At 44.8% G+C, this 11926-nt stretch overlaps 1 protein-coding gene across 3 annotated transcripts in view; it reads left to right on the top strand.

Moving 5' to 3' along the window:
• Nucleotides 1-4: 4 nt before the first annotated feature.
• CMC4 (C-X9-C motif containing 4) overlaps nucleotides 5-11926 on the top strand; it is a 44730-nt gene continuing 32808 nt past the window's right edge. Inside the window, exons 1-2 of one of the 3 annotated variants that reach the window (XM_073573116.1) lie at nucleotides 5-145; nucleotides 1384-1476. The gene's annotated coding sequence lies outside the window, so the exon portion shown is untranslated. Of the gene's footprint in view, nucleotides 146-213; nucleotides 685-765; nucleotides 795-1383; nucleotides 1477-11926 lie in introns of those variants that run through there. The other 2 variants (XM_073573117.1, XM_073573118.1) reach the window with 2 other exon arrangements.

Here is an 11926-nt window from a genome sequence, read left to right as displayed (position 1 = left end):
TACCCGGTGTGGTCTTCTAGAAAATGGCGACTTATCCACCTGCGCTTTAGGTTGTTTTCTTTTCGCTACCAACCTTGTGCTCCTGAGTTTCCCAACTCCCTGGTGTCCTTCATGCCAACAGGAGGGAGGTGTATGTGTTTGTCAGGTTAGTGTTATTACTAGTCTACGTTTATATTGATGTTTCCGGTCACTTACTGCAGCAGGCTGCATCGCTCCGTCATTACTGCATTTGCGCCTTTTTTTCGCCCGTTTTTCATTTTCATTCTTATTTCTTTCAGCCTATTTTAGTGTGATTTATTTGTGTTCGCCTTTTTTAGGTTTATTATCGTGGTTTTGTTTTGGTACTTCCAAATGTTTTCAGCTTATTCGTCTCATTCAGTCAACCCAAAAATAAGAAAAATCTCCATTTTGTTGTTTTTTCCGGTGATTTTTTTTTTTTTTGTACATCTGCAAATTTGTGCGCCAGTTTTGTGACATTTGTAAGCGGGATGTGCACCTTTTTTTTGTATTATTTATTTATTTTACATGACCCGTTGCGGCAATTTAAAGAATTAATTGTAAAAAAAAAAAAAATAGCAAATACCACAAGAAAGAAAAGTTCCTGCCTCAAGCCCTAAATTCCTCCTTGTGTGACAGGAGCCGGGGTCGTCGGTTCCTGCGTGTTTCATTAATAGGGGCCAGGAGGTGAGCAGAGAAGATGTCAGCATTCAGCGCCTCGGCCTCATTCCCTGCCCTCGGGGCATCAGTCTGAGCCACCTTATCTGCTGCCCCGACTCTCTCGAATCGGGGGAGAGGTGAGAGTCCCATATTCCCATCTGGTGGGCTGTGGCATAACTTTAAAATGGTTTTCCCCCCATGCGAAATATCCAACAAGGCTCCCAAGTTTTAAACAAGTCTTCCCATCTCCAAGATCCTCTCCTAATGTTTAGTAGGTATAATAATAATAGCAAATACCTCCAATCAGAAATGTATTATAGTTCTTCTGATTAGCTGCATTGCTTACCCTCATGTGCAGGACATTGCAGTAGCTTAGATATCCATGGTTACGACTACTAACGACTAACTGTCAATATATGAGTGGTCATAACCATGGATACCTAAGCTGTTGCAATGCCCTGCACATGGGGTAAGCGATATAGCTAATCAGAAGCACTATACTACATTTCTAATGGGAGGTATTTGCTAATATTGCACCTACTACATATTGGGATAGGATCTTGGAGATGAGAAAACTCCTTTAAGACTCACGGATTTTGTTTATACGTCTAATTTAAACTCCAAAATGTAAATTATCTTATGTGTTTACGTAAAACTGTTTTATGTGAATGAATTCCAAACACAGAAGTGTCTCTTATTTTACTTCTCTTTTTCTATTTATTGTAGAAATTCCTCCATGGCATCTTGTAGACCAGTGGTGGGCACCTAAGCATCTCGGGTTCTCATGCATCCACTGCATCCCGCCTTGTCACATAGACGGTATGTACACAGAGCAGCAGCGCTCACACTCACCGGTGTCATAGGATAGAAAGCAACATCAAGCTGCAAATTATTGTTTTCTGTGCCCACCTTCAGCATTACTAAAAGGGTTTTGGGTGATTACCAGCTATACACGTGTATATCAGTTGAGTTCCACAACTATGTCCCCTCCAATCCCAGGAACTGGGGACACGTGAAAGTACATGTCAGGTCACCCTCCATTTCAGCTCTGTCTTGTGTCCGGATCATAACCTATAAGAAAAAGCATGTTCAATGGCTTGGATATAGGAACTAGGACATGAGATTGGTGCAACTCATCCAGGTGAAAGAATTGCAAGGTGTCCTCAATGACATACATGCAATTGTACAGTTCATTGGGAATTGTCTCCTTTGTCGCTCTCGAAGAGACGTATGCATAAGAATGCAACAGCCAAAAGGTTTTATGTACTGAAAATGGGATATCCCTGACCCTCCCAGGAGGGCAGCCTTACAAAACTTGAAGGGGTATTTCAAACTCCAATGTCCTATCCCAATATGTAGTAGGTGTAATAATAATAGTAAATACCTCAAATGAGAAACGTAGTATAGTTCTCCTGATAACCTATGTCGCTTACCCCATGTGCAGGGCATTGCAGTAGCTTAGATATCCATGGTTATGATGACCACTAATAACTAACCGTCACTATATGAGTGGCTGTAGCCATGGATACCTAACCTACAGCAATGCCGTGTACATGGGGTAAGCGGCATAGCTAATCAGAAGAAATATACTATATTTTTCATTGGAAGTATTTCTCCATCACCTCATTGGGGGACACAGACCATGGGTGTTAGGCTATGTGCACACGGTGCGGATTCTGCTGCGGTTCCGCAGCTGCTGGTCCGCAGCAGATTCTGCTGCGTTGTACAGTACCTTTATTTCCTATGGAAATAAAAAAAAAACGCAGTGCACATGCTGCGGATTTTTCCGCGCGGTTTTCAATCCGCAGCATGTCAATTCTTTAGTGCAGTAACGCTGCAGTTTCACACCTCATCCATTATGAGGTGTAAAACCGCAGGACTTTAGTCCTGCGGATTTATCTGTGGTTTTTACTACAAAATCCGCAGAGCCAAAAAACTCCGTGTGCACATAGCTTTTTCCAATGTGACATGTTCCCTTTAAGGCTATCTACCTGCAGATATAGGGTTAATCTGCAGTAAAGTTATAATATCGGCCATCTACAATGCAAGCAGCTACCTGGAGAAAATTAGCTTGGGGTGTTTACACGCCGCGTTCTTTACCACATTCAGTGGTCCCGTCAGGGCTTGGGTTTGAACCCCCAACTACTAGTAGTCTACTATGTCACAGTGTTCGCCTGTTTGCACCCTTATAGTTAATGGCTGCTATGCGCAGGTATAGTTAATCTGTAATCAGGGCTGTGGAGTCGGTAAGGCTACTTTCACACATCAGGTTTTCGGCGTCAGGCGCGATCCGGCGTCGTGCCGGAGCGCCGGATCCGGCAAATATTTCATAAAACCGGATGTGACGGATCCGTTTTTCTGCCGGATCCGTCTTGTTCTTGACAGACAAAACCGGATCCGTCTCATCCGGTTCATCCGTTTTTCGATCCGTTTTTCGACGGATTACGCCTGATCCGGTTTTTAAAAACACCCCTTGTGGCCTTCCGAACGGGATTGTCTACTGGAAAACTATATATAGCATGTTCCTACAGCCCTTTGACAGGTTGTAGAGGAGAAAGTGCAGGTTGGAGAGAAGAGCAAGTTACTGGCGAAGATGGATGTTGTCATTGGAAATATTTTGAAGAATTTGGTGGATTTTACAGCGGAGGCGAATCGTTTGAGGGTGATTGTTCTGGAGAAGGAGAGAGCGAGACAGCAGCGCATCAGGCATCGTAAACGACGTTTGTGGATCCACCCCATCACAGCCAAGAGAATGACGCGTGGGGTCTATTCTACACTCTGCATGGACCTTCGACGAAACCCGGATAAATTTTTTGGATATGTTCGGATGAAAATGGAGAATTTTGATTACTTGGTGGAGCGCATTGCACACCTCATAAGAAAAGCAGACACCTATTGCCGCTTCTCTGTTTCACCCGCAGAGCGTCTGATGGTGACTTTAAGGTAAGCCACATTTATTGGATGTGATCGCATCAGAGCACACTTTCACTGCAATCTTGTTGGTGGTAGTTTGTATCTCCAAGTGTTATAGCTGAGTTTTGGTATGTAATGCTGTGATTTAAAACTAATTGATTGTTTTTTAATTCCCCACAGATTTCTTGCAACTGGAGAATCCCTTTCGTCACTGCATTTCCAGTACAGACTCGGGATTTCCACCATATCTGGAATTGTGAAGTACACATGCCGTGCACTGTGGGACTCCTTAGCTGAAGAGTTTTTACCAGAGCCCACAACAGAGAGGTGGATTGAAATTTCTGAAAAGTTTCTACAGATATGTCAGTTTCCCAACTGCTTGGGCGCTGTGGACGGGAAACATATCCGCATTGTAAAGCCAGCCGGATCGGGATCGGAATATTTCAATTACAAGAAATATTTTTCAATTGTCCTCATGGCCATCGCTGACGCGGAATACAAATTTATTGCGGTTGATATTGGGGCCTATGGCCGCTCCAATGACTCTCAAGTTTTCAAACTGTCTGCCATGGGGCGTAAACTGTATGGAAACACCTTCCAGTTCCCACCACCTAGACCGCTGCTGCAAACATCTGGTCCACCTATGCCATTTGTCTGTGTAGGGGATGAAGCCTTCCAGCTGTCAGAACACCTTTTGAAACCGTACTCTAGCAGAGGATTGACAAGACCAAAACGCATTTTTAATTACCGCCTCACAAGAGCAAGAAGAATGGTTGAATGTACCTTTGGTATTCTGACAGCCAAATGGCGGGTCCTATTGACTGCGATCAACCTCAAGACAGAAACTGTGGACGAGGTGATCAAAGCTTGCGTGGTACTCCACAATTTTGTTATCTGCAAGGAACCCATTTCCATTGAGGACACCTCTGAAGAAACCACCTTGCAAGATTACCATGACATTACCACTAGAAGTTCTGTGACGGTTTCAGTAATAAAGTATAGTGCAAAATTGTCCCTTATGTCACCTCAAGGCAGAGTACACTGGCAGGATGACAGAGTGTGAAAGATTTGTGCCCTAACCAAACTTGTGTACCTTCTGGACCAACAGTATATACCTTTGCCAACCAAAGTTGGCTATCTTGTCATGGTCTTACTATTTTTAGCTTTAGGCCACAGGTGTGTACCTGGTTGTGTTTTATGCAAAGTATTTCACCTTTTAACAAAAGTTGTGTACATTGTTAGGAAATCACCAACAATAAACACAACTTTTTAGGTGAAATACTTTGCTTCAAACACAACCAGGAACACCTGTGGCAAAAAGCTAAAATTTACCCACAGTTATATACCTGGTTTTGAATACCATTTTACCTTTTAAATACCCTGTATTTAACCTTTTTGGCCGCAGAAAGAAATGACAAACAACCAGTGTAAAATAATTTAACTTTTATTGAAAAATGTTTTTTTTAGTAAACTGTTTTTAAATTTTAATAAACTTTTTTAATAAAGCTTTGAAACCATAAAACTGGTCATTTTTATTAAAATACACACATATTATAAATCTGTGTAGTGTGGGGTGGAAATACTGCTGGACACTTCGACACTGGGAGTGTGGAGAGAGGACTGGGATCGTGGTGGGGAAGGAACAGTTAGAGGTGACGGTGTGGAAAAAGCTACAGAATGGGTGGACATGTGGGAGGCAGAAGAGGTGGTGGGCGGTGGAGTGGAGGGTTGGGCAGGGACTGTAGGAGCAGATGATGTTGATGGAAAGTTGTTTGGGGAAGGAGTTTGGTACGGGGCAGGTTGCTGGAAGTGGTGAGATGTCTGGTACTGGGGAGGTTGCTGGTACTGGGGAGGTGGATGGTATGTAATAGGAGGGGGAGGATGGAAAGTGGCTGGAGGGGGTGCAGGTGGAGGAACTACTGGGGTGGGAAGAGGAGGTTGGGAGGTAACGTGCTGAAGAGCACCGTGGCATGAATGCATTACATGCATCTGCTGGGTAGGCGATAGCGTTTCCATGCGCTCCACAACAGACCTGAAAAAGGTGTGGTTTGGCGAAGATCTTGCTTCTGAATGCATGGTTTGCAGAAGTGATATCACCTCCAGAATGCTGGAGTTGATCTGCTGAAAGCCTGCGGAGATTTGCTCTGACAAGACTTTTAGACAGTTCTGGAAAGATGCATTCAGATGCAAGAACTCTGGCGCATAAGTCTTTTCCTGACCCCTCTGCCGCTGCCGCCCAGTACCCGCAGGTGTACTAGAGGTGGCAGGGGCAGAAAGGTGGGGTAAAGGGAAAGCGATCTCCTCACCAGCAGCTTCATGTAATGTAGGCGGCCACGATGCTCCTGTGCTGGTGGATGGGACAGAGGGGTCGAATGTGTGGGAAGGCTGTGAAGGTGCAGATGTACCGGGGCGGTCGAAGTGTCCCTCGGTGCCGGTCTCCTCAGGGATCGCCTCAGAAGGGTCCAACCGTGCAGGCTCCCGAGTGCTGCTCACCGTGCTGTGGAATAAAGAGGAAAAAAAACAATTAAAAAAGTGACATGGCATGGCCCTGGCTGAAAAAAAATTGTTACATCTAAACATTTTTTTTTCACATGTGGTGTGTAATATTTACCTTCTGGTGACCATTGTATCCCGGAGGAACGACAGGGCTCGTGCGTACTTGTACTTGCTCCTGCGTCCTCCAGATCCACTCGGGGCCCGCATCTCTTTATTGAACTCCTTCTTGAAACGATCCCTCACAGACCGCCACCGCTTCACAATTCTCTCCCCTGAAACGAGAAAGGACAAAGTGGTTAGTATACAACATCAGTGTTTCCCAAACTCCAGTCCTCATGGTCCCCAGGGGTCATGTTTTCAGGATTTCCATAGTAAATAGAAATCCTGAACACATGATCCGTGGGGACCATGAGGACTGGAGTTCGGGAAACACTGGTTTACATCAAGCAACCGGTACTGTATATACTTACGGTCTTTAATCTGGGCCCGAGCATCGAGGTCCTCCCAGCGGGCCACAAGGAGCGAACAGATTTCCTACCAGAGTCGTCGGGTAACGATCAGGTCAGCGTGGCGGCGGTCAGCCATATTCCAGAGCGGCTCCCTTTCTCTGACTAGATCGATGAGGTGGTCCACATCGATTCCTCCATCCTCACCGTCAGAGTCGGGAGCACGCTGTGAAGGCTGTTAAAGAAAAAGACAAAAATAACATAATTAGCCTCCACAAAAGAAATGAAATAAAAAGTGCAAAAAAACAAAGCAAAAATATTTATACTTACACGCTGGTGACCGCCGCGTTGCTGTCGCCAACGACCCTGGGAGGCACTGCGAGGACCTCTTGGCCGAGCACCAGATTGGGAAGAATAGAGAAGAAAACAAAAAATGTTATGTCTTTGGATGTAGGCATTTGTTTGCTGTGTGTGGTCTGCAGAACATTGTTTTCTATGTGTTGTGTGTAGTGTGATGTTGTGTTCCTGCGTTTGATGCCAAAAACTTACCAATTGTGAGCCCACTCCAGGTGTCTGTCCACCCCTTCCTTCTTCTTCTGGGAGCTCCTCTTCATCTTGTGATTCCTGTTTTGAAATAAAAGGCAATGAATAGACATATATTACAGAGATGATGGATTTTTGGAAATAAAAACTTACCGTCAAACGCTGACGATGCGAGGGAGGGCTCCCAGAAGAAGATGTGCTGTCCTGTTGATGGCCAGACTCCATGGCTGTGGGTATTGCTGCTGCTGCTGTTGCTGCTGCCAGTGATGCCATTTCTGCTGCTGCTGCTGCTGCTGCATCTCTTGGACGGCTGTTGAATAAAGAGAAACAAAAGGCCTATGAATATCTTGATATTCCATGGCCCTAGTTTGGAGGAATGGGGGATTTGATAATTACCGTCTCTCATCTGCTGCTGGACTCCCCTCCTCAGCATGTTCGCTTTGCTGCTCCATTTGGCGTGGTGGTGGTGCTGATGGTGCTGCAGTGGTCTCCTGCCTTCTCCTGCGCCTGGTTGCTGTCTTGGGTGGCATGTTGGGTGTGGCTGAGGGTCCCACTGTCTTGCTTTTATATATGTGTCTTGTGGGCAGAGCTACTGAGCATGCTCAGACCAAAAAAACCAGATCCGGCGCATTGCGGCGCTCATAGGCTTTCATTGTGTGAAAAAGCCGGACGCGCCGGATCCGGCGCGTCCGGCTTTTTCGCCGGAGACAAAAAACGTTACAGTAGCCGTTTTTTCCAGACGCCGGATTGAGACACATTGCCGGATCCGGCGAAAACCGGATGAAACGCATGGCCATCCGGTGTGATCCGGCGCAAATGCAAGTCAATGGGGGGGAAACCGGATCCGGCATTGCATTTCGCCGGATCCGGTTTTTGTCAAAAGCGCCGGATCGCGCCTGACGGCGAAAACCTGATGTGTGAAAGAGGCCTAAGCCAAACCTGCAACTCCCGACTCCTCAATCTCCCTTACACCGACTCCGACTCCTCAATCTCCCTTACACCGACTCCGACTCCCACATTTATTGCTTATATTTAAGTGAAAAATTTATTGTAGTACAATGTGAACATCAGACATTTAATCATTTCTATGATCCAATAATCAAGATATTTAGATAGAACATAATACATATTTATTGGAATACAGCTTTAGAACACAAAATACTGTAATAAATTGTAAATATGTAGTACACTATGTAATATCGATTACATACAGTGTGTGTGTGTGTGTATGTATATATATATATATATATATATATATATATATATATATATATATATACAGTACAGACCAAAAGTTTGGACACACCTCATTCAAAGAGTTTTGTTTATTTTCATGACTATGAAAATTGTAGCTTCACTCTGAAGGCATCAAAACTATGAATTAACACATGTGGAATTATATAATTAACAAAAAAGTGTGAAACAACTGAAAATATGTCTTATATTCTAGGTTCTCCAAAGTAGCCACCTTTTGCTTTGATTACTGCTTTGCACACTCTTGGCATTCTCTTGATGAGCTTCAAGAGGTAGTCACTGAAAATGATCTTCCAACAGTCTTGAATGAGTTCCCAGAGATGCTTAGCACTTGTTGGCCCTTTTGCCTTCACTCTGCGGTCCAGCTCACCCCACACCATCTCGATTGGGTTCAGGTCTGGTGACTGTGGAGGCCAGGTCATCAGGCGTAGCACCCCATCACTCTCCTTCTTGGTCAAATAGCCCTTACACAGCCTGGAGGTGTGTTTGGGGTCATTGTCCTGTTGAAAAATAAAAGATGGTCCAACTAAACGCAAACCAGATGGAATAGCATGCCGCTGCAAGATGCTGTGGTAGCCATGCTGGTTAGTAGCCATGCTGGTTTAGTATGCCTTCAATTTTGAATAAATCCCCAACAGTGTCACCAGCAAAGCACCCCCACACCATTACACCTCCTCCTCCATGCTTCACGGTGGGAACCAGGCATGTAGAGTCCATCCGTTCACCTTTTCTGCGTTGCACAAAGACACGGTCGTTGGAAAAGATCTCAAATTTTGACTCATCAGACCAAAGCACAGATTTCCACTGGTCTAATGTCCATTCCTTGTGTTCTTTAGCCCAAACAAGTCTCTTCTGCTTGTTGCCTGTCCTTAGCAGTGGTTTCCTAGCTGCTATTTTACCATGAAGGCCCGCTGCACAAAGTCTCCTCTTAAGAGTTGTTGTAGAGATGTGTCTGCTGCTAGAACTCTGTGTGGCATTGACCTGGTCTCTAATCTGAGCTGCTGGTAACCTGCGATTTCTGAGGCTGGTGACTCGGATGAACTTATCCTCCGCAGCAGAGGTGACTCTTGGTCTTCCTTTCCTGGGGCGGTCCTCATGTGAGCCAGTTTCTTTGTAGCGCTTGATAGTTTTTGTCACTGCACTTGGGGACACTTTCAAAGTTTTCCCAATTTTTCGGACTGACTGACCTTCATTTCTTAAAAGTAATGATGGCCACACGTTTTTCTTTACTTAGCTGCTTTTTTCTTGCCATAATACAAATTCTAACAGTCTATTCAGTAGGACTATCAGCTGTGTATCCACTAGACTTCTGCACAACACAACTGATGGTCCCAACCCCATTTATAAGGCAAGAAATCCCACTTATTAAACCTGACAGGGCACACCTGTGAAGTGAAAACCATTTCCGGTGACTACTTCTTGGAACTCGCCAAGAGTGTGCAAAGCAGTAATCAAAGCAAAAGGTGGCTACTTTGAAGAACCTAGAATATAATCTTCTCTAATCTGTCTGTAATCTTCCCTTCATCTCTAAACTCCTGGAACGCCTGGTCCACTCCCGTCTGATCCGCTCTCTCTCTGATAACTCGCTTCTCGACCCTCTCCAATCCGGTTTCCGCTCTTTACACTCTACTGAAACTGCCCTCACTAAAGTCTCTAATGATCTACTAACAGCTAAATCTAATGGTCACTACTCCATGCTAATTCTCTTGGATCTCTCTGCAGCATTCAACACTGTGGATCATCAGCTCCTCCTCACTATGCTCGCTCCATGGGCCTCAAGGACACCGTTCTCTCCTGGTTTTCCTCCTATCTCTCTGACTGCTCCTTTACTGTATCTTTTGCCCGTTCCTCCTCCTCTCATCTTCCCCTTACTGTTGGGGTTCCTCAAGGATCAGTCCTAGGCCCCCTCCTCTTCTCTTTGTATGCTGCCCCTATTGGTCAAACAATCAGTAGATTTGGTTTCCAGTACCATCTCTATGCTGATGACACCCAATTATACGCTTCTTCTCCTGACATCACACCTGCCTTTTTAGATAACACCGCGATTGTCTAAATGCTGTGTCTAACATCATGTCCTCACTATATCGGAAATTGAACCTGTCAAAGACTGAACTTCTTGTGTTTCCTCCCTGTACTAATGTACCTGTCGAGGTAGCTATTTTGGGAGGGCTAAATTAACCCTTCACGGTTGATCCAGTGATTTCCAAATTATTCCACAGTGTTGCTAGCAACTCAAATGACCACACGGAGACTGGGGTCTCTGTACGGGAGGAACGAGGCAGATCACTAAGCCCCTTTATTTTAGTCACATCTTTTATAATCTTTTGCTTAATTATGCAAGGTTCTCAAGTACCAATAGCATCATGGTAATGCTTCACTTTGTAAGCCAATAATATTGCAAGAAAACCGGAACTGCATATATGTCCGTACCTAAATAGCGTAGAAAGTAGTATAATGGCATATTCTTCAGAGTTTTACACCCCCGCCTCCCTTATCTTTGCACCTGATGAGAACAATCTGGTTTCATGACAGCCCATGCCAATTACAAAAATGTATCTTACAGCAACAAAAATTAAGAAACGAAACCTACAGAGAAATGGAGAAGTGAAACTTAAGCTCTGATTTTAGTATTAACCCTTCACATACCTATACCCGACACTGCCATTTCTGTGTGTGGCTCCACTATTACTCCTCAGCAACATTCCCGCTGTCTTGGGGTCATACTTGATTCCGAGCTTTCCTTTGCCCCCACATCCTATCACTGGCTCGCTCTTGTTATCTGCACCTCAAAAACATTTTTAGAATTCGACCTTTTCTTACTTTTTATTCCGCAAAAACTCTTACTGTTTCTCTTATTCTTTCTCATTTCGACTATTGTAACTCTCTTCTAATTGGTCTCCTTCTTACCAAACTCTCCCCCCTCCAATCTGTCTTGAATGCCGCAGCCAGGATCATATTCCTCGCCAATTGTTACACCGATGCCTCTACCTTGCGTCAGTCCTTACATTGGCTACCCATCCACTCCAGAATCCAGTACAAACTTATTACCCTCACTCACAAAGCTCTCCATTGCTCAGCACCACCCTACATCTCCTCCCTCGTTTCAGTCTATCACCCTACCCGTGCCCTCCGTTCTGCTGATGACCTGAGGTTAGCAGGCTCCGTAATCAGAACCTCCCACTCCAGTCTCCAAAACTATACACGTGCTGTGCGAATTCTTTGGAATGCACTCCCCAGGTCAATATGATTAGTCCCCAATCCCTACAATTTTAAGCGTGCCCTGAAAACGCATTTATTCAGACTGGCCTACCGCCTCAACACATTAACCTAATCTATCCCTGGGTGCCACAGCCAAAAGTTTTACCATAACCAGGTTCCCTGCATCATGTTCCCACATGTTTTATGCATCCATTAGCCCTCTGTGTCTGTACTGTTACACACTTAACATTATGTGAAAAGAAAAGGGGGAGACAGGGCGCTTCCAATGCGTAGGTCTGTATGGAAAGTGGATGAGTGCACAGCAAGTGTTAGGCTCACCTGATAGGGTTGTGAGAGTCACAACACCTATAATCGCATAAAACAGCTGCAGCAGTCTGCACAAGGTCCAAGGACTTGGT

The sequence above is a fragment of the Dendrobates tinctorius genome, unplaced genomic scaffold, assembly GCF_039654945.1.
Source record: "Dendrobates tinctorius isolate UK_male_01 unplaced genomic scaffold, ASM3965494v1 ptg000034l, whole genome shotgun sequence".
NCBI classification, from domain to species: Eukaryota; Metazoa; Chordata; class Amphibia; order Anura; family Dendrobatidae; genus Dendrobates; species Dendrobates tinctorius.
This window is presented reverse-complemented; position numbering and strand designations above follow the sequence as displayed.